Consider the following 12,199-nt stretch of genomic DNA (forward strand, 5'->3'; position numbering starts at 1 on the left):
TGCAGGCTATGGATACCCCAACATCTGAATATTTTTCATTTCAAAGCTCTGGTTCAGCTCAGCACAGTTCCCATGACAGTTACACATCCCCAGAACACGTTCACAATGACTGAATGGTGTACCTACCACTTTTATTGGATATAATTAATTACTTTAGAAGCCTTCTTTAGTTTTCTGAGTTAATGACCTCCAACTAATATGCAGTCAGTAAAGTTGGAGCGAAGTCATAATGTCTGATCTGTAAACTGTTTTTTGGTCAACGATTTATTAAAATGTGTATTTTTTTTGCTGTTTTTGGATATTGTAGGGAAAAGCGAGAACCTCCTTCTGGTTTCTATTGCTCTACCGTTAAAGAGACTCATCCTTCTATTAGTCTAGGTGATCATTGCTGGTGGGACTGAAAGTGATGCAAACTCCAACATTTTAAGTTGTCATTGCAACAGAGCAAAAAACTTTTTAACACAATTGTTTAAGTGAATACAATATAAGATATAAAAAAAAAAAGGAAAACAGAAAACTAATACAGGTACTTCATCTAATCTTCATCTAATCTTCATCTGGCAAGCTGTGCATGCCAACCAATCAGCTTCTCTCTTCAGTTTGTTCAGTTAAGATTTGAAAATGAAAGAGAGAAGCTGATTGGTTGCCACGCACAGATGCTCCAGATTTTGTCTGCTCCAGTTTTGATAAATTCCATTCACTGTATATATTTTTTCCAGTTTATCCTGATGATATTGCCTCAAGCGGCATCTTGTGGTGGCGGCTTTCTGGCCAGAGTGTCCCAGGTTGCTAAGAACCAGGCGAGGAGATGTGTAAGGGCCATACATATCTTTCCACCCAGGTCTTAGCAACATGGCACGCTGTTGACAGCATTCCACCAAGTTCCTGGCAACCAGTGATGTCACTGTTTGCCAGGAGGTTGGCTGGACACTGGCCTCAGTATCCCACCGAGACACTGCTACTTGGCAGGGCTACAACCAATTTTCAGATGATTCTGTGTCGTGGGAGAGGTTGCAGACAGCTCAGAGAGAGGACAGGGCTACAACTTGGACTTGCATTGGCTTAGACCCCAGGCCATTCAGCAAAGGTAGGGAGCTTCAACCAGCTACCTGAGAAGAATTCTACAATAAACCTTACAGCCATATATAGGTTGAGTCAACTCAATGCAAATTTTTTTCTTGTCTGACTAGTAACTTGAATAGCTTTACAAGGTTGTACAATAAAGTACTTTAATATGCAATAACATCTATCCTACTTTTAGCAAGCCATTGTACATATTTTCTATGCAAATCTTTTGTATAGTGGAATGACTAAGAAACAGATTGTAACGGGATCTGGAAGTATAGACAGGGAGAATGCATTATAACGTGATGTCATACCATCTGAAGTGACCCTGAATTCTAAATATAGGCTAGCTCTATTGTGACCGGGATATCCTATATCAACTTTCCCACCAACTACAATTCTTTATTCTGAATATATATATTTTTTAATCAGTACAGCTTACTATAAATAGAGGTGAATCGATCTGTCTTGAAAATAGTTTTTAAAAATGGTTGTATTTTATTAATGATTGTAATACATTGTTTCTCTTTGTCACTCTACATATAAATATGTGGTCTTTAAAACCATTTCCTTTATTGTATACTGCCTTAGGAAAGAACCATCCTGATCTGAAAGGTTGAACATTAAAATATTTAAAAGGGAAGTAAAGTGGAAAAAAAAAATCACAGGGGGTTAGGTATTTTTGGCATGCAAAATCTCTTCAGCCAAAAACAATTCTTCCTCTCTTTCCCCAGCATTTTTTTTTATTTTCTGTGAGCAGTGTACACACTCACCCCATTCACACATGAATCAGACAGGTGCGGTGGAGGCTGTAACCCCTGGCACATACACATGAGTTACATCATCACCAGCCACCCAATGGCCAAAGATGGCTTCCAAGAATCCGGAAGTGTCGGCGGCAGAGATGGTGGTGGTAGGGGAGAGGGTTAAGGACCAAAGATCTTTCTGACAGGACTTTGGAAGGGTACACTTCTAAGGTAGGTGTGCCCTAATGTGCAAGTATCCTGTGCATACATGCACATTAGGGGAAAAAAAAAAAGTGGTTTGCATCCACTGTAAATAAGCCAGGAAAGGGTATTACTTTCACTCAATGACTAACACTCCACAATACTCTGCTACTGCTTATAGTGAAACTGAACTAAAAAAAATTAAGATTTGCTATGTTTTAGGGAACATTTAAAAATGATTATTGTTAGCAACGAAATCTGTGCTATCTTCCGCATTTTAATGGACTCCACTGCAGACACAAAACTTCCCTCTATGGAATGGTGGGAAAACAAACTACAGTTCTCTATAACGACCCAACAATGGCATCAAACTATACAATGGTCTCTTAAAGCCTCTAAGTACATCTTACACTGGGAATCTCAGCAAAAAATCTTGCACAGATGGCATTACACTCCTCGGAGGCTGGAAGCAATGTTTCCTGGTCATCCCCCACTATGTTGGAGGAACTGTGGTCATACTGGATCTCTATATCACATCTGTTGGTCATGTGGGAAGATTTTCTCTTTCTGGATAGAAGTATTTCACTTTATATTTTCGACTACCCTGGTACCAACATCACCAAAGCCTGCCCTGGTGCTTTTAGGAGTTGGTATCACTTCTTGGAAGAAAGACACCGGCACATTTTTAACTCACATACTTTTTGCAGCCATATCTATTGCCCATTTATGGAAAAATGCAGAGCCCCCATCACTAGGTACCTTAATAGGTATACCCTAACACCTTTGCCCAAACGGAACTCTACTTTGCTAGAGCATACAGTAACTGACCTAAATTTCAAACTGAATGGTCCTGTTGGCTTGCAGGCAATCATTGTATAGTTTGCTTTTAGATTTCTGAGATTAACATCTGGTCCTTCATTAGGATTGACCAATAATATTCATCAATATAATGTATTATTATTTTTAGGTACATGACATTGTCTACAGATGTACCATGCAACTGCAAGATTATTTTTCTTCTTTTGCTCCTCTTTCGAGTGAGTTATTTTTTCTTTTACTTTTTTGTTTTTCCTCTCCCACTTCCTCCATGACTCCTTCCTTCCTTCCTTCCTTCCTTATCTTATTCCCCTAACCCTGCATCCTCTTCTTCTATATTCTTGTTAACTTTGTTACTATTTAGCTTTCCTTCTAAATGTGTTCTTTCTTTGAAAATCAATGTATGTCTTACTATGTGTAGTTGGTTGATGTACAGTTGGTACAGAAACTTGCTTCTTCATTGCAAATTACTTAGCAAATCTCTCTCTGCATGACTGCATTTTCTATCTACCTTCATTATTGAATAAAGAAATAAAATAAAGTAAAAAAAAATAAAATAATTGAGCCTAAGCTGTAACCTGAAAAAATCGACCTTTCGTTTTAAATTCCTTTGAGTAACCCCAGTGCCTTCCTGGTATATTAGTGTTCCTAGCCACTCCTGTGCCCAATTACCTACTCAAGGTATGGAATATAGGCTGGATACGTGTGGGAGAAATTTGAACCTTTCCTAGATTTTTATTGCTGCCTGTGTCCTATTTGCTCAAACTTTCTGCCCCAGGAACACAACAGGAAAAATAAATCTAGGTAACAGGGACATAGACAACAACCTCATAGAGGTTCTGCCCCATCCCCGATACATACAAAACTTATAAAATGTTTTGGCTGGAGTTTTTCAAACCTCCTCACTGCCACCATATCTAAAGGTTACAGATTCCTTCCCCTGCTTTACCCTTGTTCCTCTAGACCATCCTTTCTCACCCAGGTTGCCGCAGCACCCTGGGGTGTCTTCTGGGTTTGTCAAAGGTGCCTTTAAATTTTCGCACAGTATCATGCATTTCTATTGTGGCCACCAGCACCATGGACATGGAAGACACAAATCAAGGGCGGCTGCATCCAGGACTTCCCCCAGCATTGAGAACAGGAATGAAGTCCATCTCCCAGCTCTGCTTTCAGCCCTCTGCCATGCACCTACAGCTGCACTGCGGTGTGGGTTATAAGGTAAGACTGCTGTGCTGGGGGGCACTGAAGAAAGGGGTACTTCTGATGGGAAAGGGGAGGACTCTGATGTGAAGTGGGAACTCCACATAATTTTTCTTTTTTTTTTTGCACGGGTCCCCCCTTATCCATCCGGATCCCTATCTAGGATAAAGGTCTTGTAGAGATTTGGGGGGGAACCACATGTTACTTTTTACAATTACATTTTTTACAATTTAGATTGGGGTGCCCTGAGATTTTGCATGCTTTTAAAGAGTGCCTTGACCAAACAAATTTTGAGAAATATTGCTTTAGACTGTAAGTTCCTCTAGCATATTGATGGCGGGAGGGAGGTCTGAGCGGATTGTACCCCTTTAACCAGGGCACTATCCGCTCTGACAAGCAGGGAATCCATACATGGATCCTCTGCTGATCGGAGCAGTACAGAACAGATGTCATTCTTGTGACATCCATGTCCCTTTAGTTTTTTCCTGAGCTGAGCTGTACGGACCCATGTGACGTCTATGGGTAGTCGGTTGAAAGCGGATAATGTCTGTTTACATCGGATTACCTTTGATTCATCATGATTGGGTCTGTGAAAACCAAACTCTGTTCTGTGTTTTTTTCTCGGGCCTAGCCGAAGTCGGGGGTAATCAGATGTAAACAGATGCACTTTCTTTACATCTGGCTGCCTATAGAGTTAAGGTCCCCACACACCTTACGATAATCGTACGATAATCGCGGGAAATCCCGCGATCGTACGATTATCGTAAGGTGTGTGGAAGCCGTGCGACCTCTACTACTGTAAGGTCGCACGACTTTAAACTTACGGACATGTTCATTTTGTGGTAAAATTAGGTACCTCGGCTTATATTCGGGATGGCTTATACTCGAGTATATACGGTACCTTACAACCATCGCAAGACAAAAGTCTTGCGATGGTGTAAGGTGTGTGCCCAGCTTTACATTGGGTTTCCAATCAGATCCACCAGAAATATGTCAGGTGGACCTGATCGGACCGCCTATGTGAAAGGATCCTAATAGTTCTTTCCAGGCAGAGAGGTAGAGCAAGTGACTACTTCTCTGTTATATTTTATGGTGACTCATGTTTGGTAAATACTGAAAAGTTAAATATATGTAACATTAATATTTAACGACACCTCAGACTTTAGTTTTTACGAGGATGCATAACAGATTTATGTTAAACCCAGGTGTCACCTGTAGCGTGCAAGTGAGGCTTTGCAATGCAAGTGTTTAAGTGTTGCACGAGAAATATAAAGGTTATTGTTGACAAGTACCGTAGCTATGCATATAGGGCAAAAGTTGCATTTTAATAAATGAGAAGCGCAACCTATAAAAAAAATCATGTGTAGTGTTTAAAGTAAACTTGCTCTTTATCCTGAATTTCTAGAACCCCTAGAAACTCTGACTTTGCAAGAAAGTGAAAACTTACTTTGGGTTTTGCATGCTCCTGCATCCAGCCTTCATGAGACAACTCTTGTGCCTGGCTCAGGCAAGTGCTGTTTTGCAACAGGCAAGGTGGATTGTCATTGGTTCCATTATATCTTAAGGTACTGGCTACTATTGAGGAGTCTAGCAGCACATTGGGGTAACAGGGGAGTACAAAGCAGGATGCTTCATATTCCTACTATAAATCAAAGCCTAGCATGGGTGCAGTAAGCCACCATTCTCACCTGAGTGATTTGAAGAGCATTTCCAGATGTGCTTCAACACTTGACACTTAGATTTCCATGTTATTCTATTGTGCCATTAACATCTGATCCATGTGCTGTCATGCCTAACAGCCGTCTGCTCCTCCTAGTGACTAGGGACTTCAAGTGGAACTACAACCTCCTATCCCTTGCAGCCAAGGAAGGCACCATCTTGGCCTCTTTTTGGATTGCTGTTCCCATGTTACTGCACATGTGATCAGCTATGACACCAGCACACTCGAGAGTTGACAGTCTTAAACGTAACTGTTTTGGGAGACCATTAAATTGATCTGTAAAGTTCCTCTTTAAATTTCCCCTGGTCTTTTCATCTCTGTTGCTCTGGGAGACAAACCCTGTATAAGTTATTTGGTTGTGTCAGCTGGGATGGTCTGAGAACTTACACAGGGTTGATGATGTTGTCCTTCTCCTCACATGACATGGCAAATGCGCGCTAGTCCCAAGCACCGCAACATGGAAGGAGGTCACAAGGCATGCTCCCCCTACCTAGGAGCACTGCGTATTTATCAGTGGCCTGGGGGTCATCTTCAAAGAAACTCTGTCACTTTACCCTGAGTGGGCCAGTGACTTAGAAAGCAGTGTAGCCAAAGCATCTGCATGATACGTAGACGACTAACATTCTCACAAAGAGAGGTCAGAGACAGCAGCTTACTCATATAAAGAAAACAGTTGCGAATGATCTCTACAAATGCTTAGAACATCTTTGCATTGCCATCTGCTGATCAAAAACAAAACTGCAAACGCTTATGTGACTTAGTAAGATTAGGAGGATCTAGGAAATTCTTATAAAAAAGCAGCATTGCATTCAGTGTAAACAGAAGAAGGAACTGTTATAGGACATGTAAATTTTGTTTCGTTCCGAAAACATATTTGGAAATTTCTTTAAAATTTGGACATTTGGATGCATGCAAATTTTCTGTTTGAATTTCATTCAGAATAAAACTAAATCGGACATGTGACTGTTCTCTGGCCAATTAACCATATAATGAATCGAATGGAGATTTGAAATCCGAAAAACTAAAGAAATAAAAGTCTGCATTGATCCAAAACGAAATTATAATTTTTTGCGAGGTTACATGTCTAATGCTATTGTTTAACGATAATTTCCATCTTCCTCATTCATTGAACCTGCACATATTATATACTGTTTTTTAAAGGACAAAATTGGCTTTAATTTGATGTGACATATGCATATATAAATTCTTATTTTTTTATAAAAAAATTTTTTGAAAATGCAAAAAACCCCCAATGTGTACATAATTAGTGTAGCTAACAGAAAGTAATTCATAATTTTTGCATTTGTCCTGATTTATAGGGTATATCATATGTCTGGGATTTCAGTTATTTTCAGGATAGGTCACAAAATGCAAGGAGTGAAATACAATTTCAGTGTGGAACAATTTTAGAATGTGGTATGTTTGTCTCCTACCTTTAATAGACTTTTTGTAACTTTTTCTTTTTTAAAAATGTTTAAAGTCTTAAAAACTGTTTAATTTAGTGTTTTTTTAAACTAGGGGGGCACTAAAGGGTTAACTTTTTTTATTCACAGGGGGCTTTGAACACTTAGTATTCTGAGGAGACATTGTATTCTCCTCTGAGATACCTCAACACAGTGAGCTGCAAACCAGATCAGTGGCTGTAATAGCACTGTGATCATTGCGATTAGCTATTCAGTAATCACAGTGCTGGGACCCCCTAATTTTCTGTTGAGGGTTTGCCTTGGACACAGAGGGACCGTCATCGGTAAAGAAGGGGTTCATTTATTGGGATGTTATATTGGATGTATATTTATGCGTAACATTCATACTGCCCATTTTGGCTGTTGTGTAGTAGCAGTCTTCATTTTTGTTCTCATGTTGTGCTGTTATACCCAAAAAAATTTTTGTTCCAATAAAATTCTCTCGATTGAAAAAACCCCCCATTATGTTGGTTTTATGAGAAATGGCCAGCACAAAATGAACACAATGTACCTATAGTAAAACTGGCCATGCAATGCTTAGATTTTGTTAAGATCTTTCATTCGACGTTCTACTAGTTGAAGATGTCAAATCGGCAATCGATTGCGACTGCAGTGACGAAAATATGTATTTCAGAATCCTGCGGCACTCCTTACCGGGTATCCCTGTCAGCGTGGGCGCTCAAAGTTACCGCGGATGTCGACGCCAATACTGAAACGTGTTAAAGATGTTACCAGCAAACCATCTTGAAGTGAAGAACACGTCTGTTTATTGGCGCTTCATGTCAAAACAAATTGCAACATTTCGTGGCCACACAGGGCCCCCTTCATCAAGGTTGAAATTCAATTTGTAGCCTGATGAAGGGGACCCTGTGTGGCCCGGAAACGTTGCTATTTGTTTTGACATTCAGAGTCAATAAACAGACGTGTTCTTTAAGTCAGTATGGTGTGCTGGTGACATCTTTAACAAGTTGCAGTGATGAAAAAACTTGAGGGAGCAGGATGGAAATGTTTTCTCGAACGAATTAAATTCTACTAGTGATTGTGGTTTTCATTCGGGAAACTCCATTCATTCCAAAACTGAGTGTTGAGATCAAACAAAAGTTCAATCGACATTCCTCAAGTGTCTGACGGCATTATCGGGTGGTAAAGAAAGATCTTTCTTATGAACATTTGTTCGGAAATCTACTAGTGTATGTCCAGCTTAAAACTCAGGGATTCATTTATATATCTCTATCTGCTCTTTGTTATACTCCGCAGGACTACGCACTCTCCGTGATTGGAGTAGAGCCGGTCACTTCGCACTGCCATACTTTATATGTGTGTATTTTTTTTTGGTATGGCAATACTGCTGTTTTTTAAATGCCCATCTCATTGGGTTTTTTTTTGTATATCACTAGTCAAACTGGATACAAAAATGACACCTTTTACTTTTTTTACAATATATAAGAAAAATACATAACTCTCGGAAGATAAAGAAAGCTGTGTTTATCACTAAATATTAGGGATGCACCAATATATTGGCCGCTGAAATATATCGGGCCGAAAATAGCACTTTTGACTATATGCTGAAAGTGCCATTTTTCTGCCGATGTAGCGGCGTATCCCTGCTTTCTCTCCTCCCCGCTGGGCGCTGCTCTGTGTCCCAGCAGGAAGGAGAGAAACTGTCTGCGGGAGGAGAGCGCTGTGAGCGGCCGGCGTCTCTCCTCCCCACACTGCTCAGCCTCTTGTCACAGATCGGCAAAGCGGTGTGTGGATGGAGACAGCCAGTGCTGTCACAGGAGGCTGAGCTATCCTCCCTGCTCCCCTCGCTCAGCCTCCTGTGACAGCGTGTCAGGAAGGAGAGCCAATGCAAACACTCAGCAATCAGTGATCACTGAGTGTTTGTACATAATTGAGGACAGAGTATTGTTACTAGGGATGCACAGATACTTTTCGAGTACCAGTGCCGATACTCGGCATTTTCATGAGAACTACCAGGGTTGCAGTGGTCGCAGCTGGGACCTGGCTCTGGCGCTCCATCTCTGTCCTGAAATCATTAGTCTGTATTTTTTTTTTAAAAACTGTCACATGACAATAAACAAAAATGTATCAGTACTCGTACTTGTAAGTACTCAGCAAGTATCAGTACTTGTATTCGCAAAACTGGTATCTGTGCATCCCTTTATTTCTATTTATAAAAACAAAATCATTCATTAAAACAGAGATGTACAAATCCCAGGAGCTCCGTGTGCTCCTTACAAATGACAGCTGCCTCCTAATTTTTGAATTTTTCTCTAGTGTAGTTTTGGAGTTTTTCCACGCGATTTAGTGCTGAACAGCTTTGAGCTACATTGCGCGATATTGAGCGACAATGCACATTTTATCACGCTACATAGCGCGTTTTTTGGACGGGACTTTGTCGCTGTTACATTGGACTGTTATCAATCAACAGCGATCTTGATGTGACATCATTCTTTCCTTCCATTTTGCAGTTCAAAAGTGACCCTTCTGTAGCGTGATGTCGCGCAATATGGCCGGTTATGCGAGATTTTGCGCGACACCATAGAGTCTATTGGAGCCGAATCGCGCGACATCCGCGCAAAAAAGGGTCATGTACGAGAGACAAGCTACATCGACGAGCTACAGGCAACATTGAGCTGTGAACAGCTCCATTAGAATGCATTGGACAAGCTACATAGAGCGATATCGCAGGGAAATATGCGCGGTTTCGTGGCAGATATCGCGCGATAAACCGATCAGTGTGAATAATAATATTTCCCGAAGCACCCAAAAGTAAAGTAAAAAATAAAAATATTTAATAAAAATAAATAAAAATATAACAAATGTAAAAGTTTATAAAAAATTAAAATAAAATATTTTTAAAAATGTGAAAAGGTTACAAAAAAAACATTTTCAGTTTCGGTTTCGGCCTGACATTTGTTATCCTTTCGGTTTTAAAATTTTAATTTCGGTGCACCTCTACTAAATATGTCTCTTTAGGTCAAATCTAAAAGGAAGCATGCATGGTGTTTGGAAAATGTTATTTTTTTATTGAAGGAGATGCAGCATAGGTGACACATTGAATATTTGTTCTTATTTTATCACCATATCACCAGAATAGACATAAAGAGTTATAAAAGGTAACAGAAGATTTATTGTTTGGAGTTTTGACGGTTGCACTGCATCTGAAAAGCAAAACAACAAACATGCAAGTTGAATTAAATCCAAGCAAAATGCCCACACACGGCTCAATCTGATCATATCATAATAGATTTGATATGCTGACCAGTTCCATGCATGCGCGTCACGTACGCATATGCTCGTGCGCGTACGTGTGCCGCATTTCCCCATTGAAATCAATGTGGCCAGAACATGCGACTAAATATCTGTAAGAATGAAGTCAAGGCAATGTTGCTCCAATCCACCATTCCAATTCACCATATTTATTCCCAGAGAATTTTTGTACAAGCCATTCTAAATTGAGAAAGCTGGTTGGATGACCAGTGAAACGTCTTCAAGAAAAATACAGAAAGTTCAGTTGCCTTGATTTATTTTTTCACAGACATGTGACAAGATGCTCATGAAGCAAATTTTGCAACACGCGTCCGCAAGCGCAGAGCAAAAACGCACGTTTTCCTGGCCGCGTTTGGGGTGCCATTAGAAGTGAATGGCAACACAAGCTGGTTGCACGTTTTGCCGCATTTCTGTGAACACCTGCCAAATTGCACACTTTTGTGCTTGTTTGGTGCGCATTTACGGAATGCGCAGTTGTGCATGTGGGCTCACATTTTTTATTCAGTTCTTTTGGTATGGATGTGTTTGGTCCAAACACAGCACATGTACTTGGGTAGCAATGATGCATCCTTCATTAAAAAAGCTTCAACCACAAGTCAAATGCTAAAGTACCCAAAACCCATCTGGGATGGGTCCCCTAATGCAAACCAGGGTATTTTGCGGCCTGTGGGCCACATCCGGCCCTTTGGCTATACTCAGGGAGGAAAATGTATCAAACCTGGAGCAGACAAAGTATGGAGCAGTTGCCTGTGGCAACCAATCGGCTTCTCTCTTCAGTCTGTTCAGTTAAGATTTGAAAATGAAAGAGAGAAGCCGATTGGTTGCCATGCACAGCTGCTCCAAATTTTGTCTGCTCCAGTTTTGACAAAATCACGGAGCTTATATAAGCTGCCCCGGTCATTACTGAGCATGACCAGCAGAGGGAGTGGGAAGGGGAAGCAGGAAGCACAGAGCTGAACAACGTAGGCTGTCTCCATGGCTACGGGAGCTTCCCAGCTGACGCCTTCCAGATCACGTAACCGGAAGCGGAAGTCGAAGTGTCCGTCTCGGCCATATTGGAAGCGGGGGAGGAAACAGGACAGCGAGGAGGAGAAAAGGGAAGACGGGGTTAGGTGATCCGGGCAGAGAGGTGAGGGGGCAGTTGGGAAGTGCTGTGTGGTAACGCGGAAGGGGGGTGTAGTGGTCAGTACGGTGGGGGAGGAGGTGGACGGACCGGCCTTCTGGGCTTATATCTCCCCCGGCCCTGGAGGAGGGAGGGACTCTGGTGTTTTTTTGGGCACTGACATCCATTGCTGATTGTCCCCCCTCCCCTCCTGGGGGCATCAGAGGTACCACAACACCCAGCATGGCCTGACACCCTCTGTCTGATTGAGGCATGCTGGGACTTTTAGTTCCACAGCTGGCTGGGTGCAGCTGGTTTCCCATTCCTCCCATGTTTATTGTTCTGGCTTTGATCCTGAGTGTCACTTTGGTACCGTCTCCCCCAAAGCTCAGTGTCCCATGATGATGACATAGATGTGTGGACACTATTGACATCCTGTGCAATCCTCTATTTCTGTGTCGTGTGTTTACATTGCACACATACTAGAATGTTCTGTTTATGGGTTACAAATGATAATCATCCTTCTCTTAGTACATGGTACAGATAGAATGTTAACATAGAGCTGAATCTGACCACTCTGATATGTAACGGGACCCCCCCCCCCCCATTACCT

The 12,199-nt window shown here is 41.3% G+C and overlaps 1 protein-coding gene across 1 annotated transcript in view; it reads left to right on the forward strand.

Annotated features, from left to right (window-relative positions):
- The first annotated feature begins 11,512 nt into the window (after positions 1-11,512).
- Positions 11,513-12,199, forward strand: part of UBE2J2 (ubiquitin conjugating enzyme E2 J2) — a 20,311-nt gene continuing 19,624 nt past the window's right edge. Inside the window, exon 1 of the mRNA XM_018568671.1 lies at positions 11,513-11,613. The gene's annotated coding sequence lies outside the window, so the exon portion shown is untranslated. The remainder of the gene's footprint in view (positions 11,614-12,199) is intronic.

The sequence above is a fragment of the Nanorana parkeri genome, unplaced genomic scaffold, assembly GCF_000935625.1.
Source record: "Nanorana parkeri isolate BGI_ZX_2015 unplaced genomic scaffold, ASM93562v1 scaffold1226, whole genome shotgun sequence".
NCBI classification, from domain to species: Eukaryota; Metazoa; Chordata; class Amphibia; order Anura; family Dicroglossidae; genus Nanorana; species Nanorana parkeri.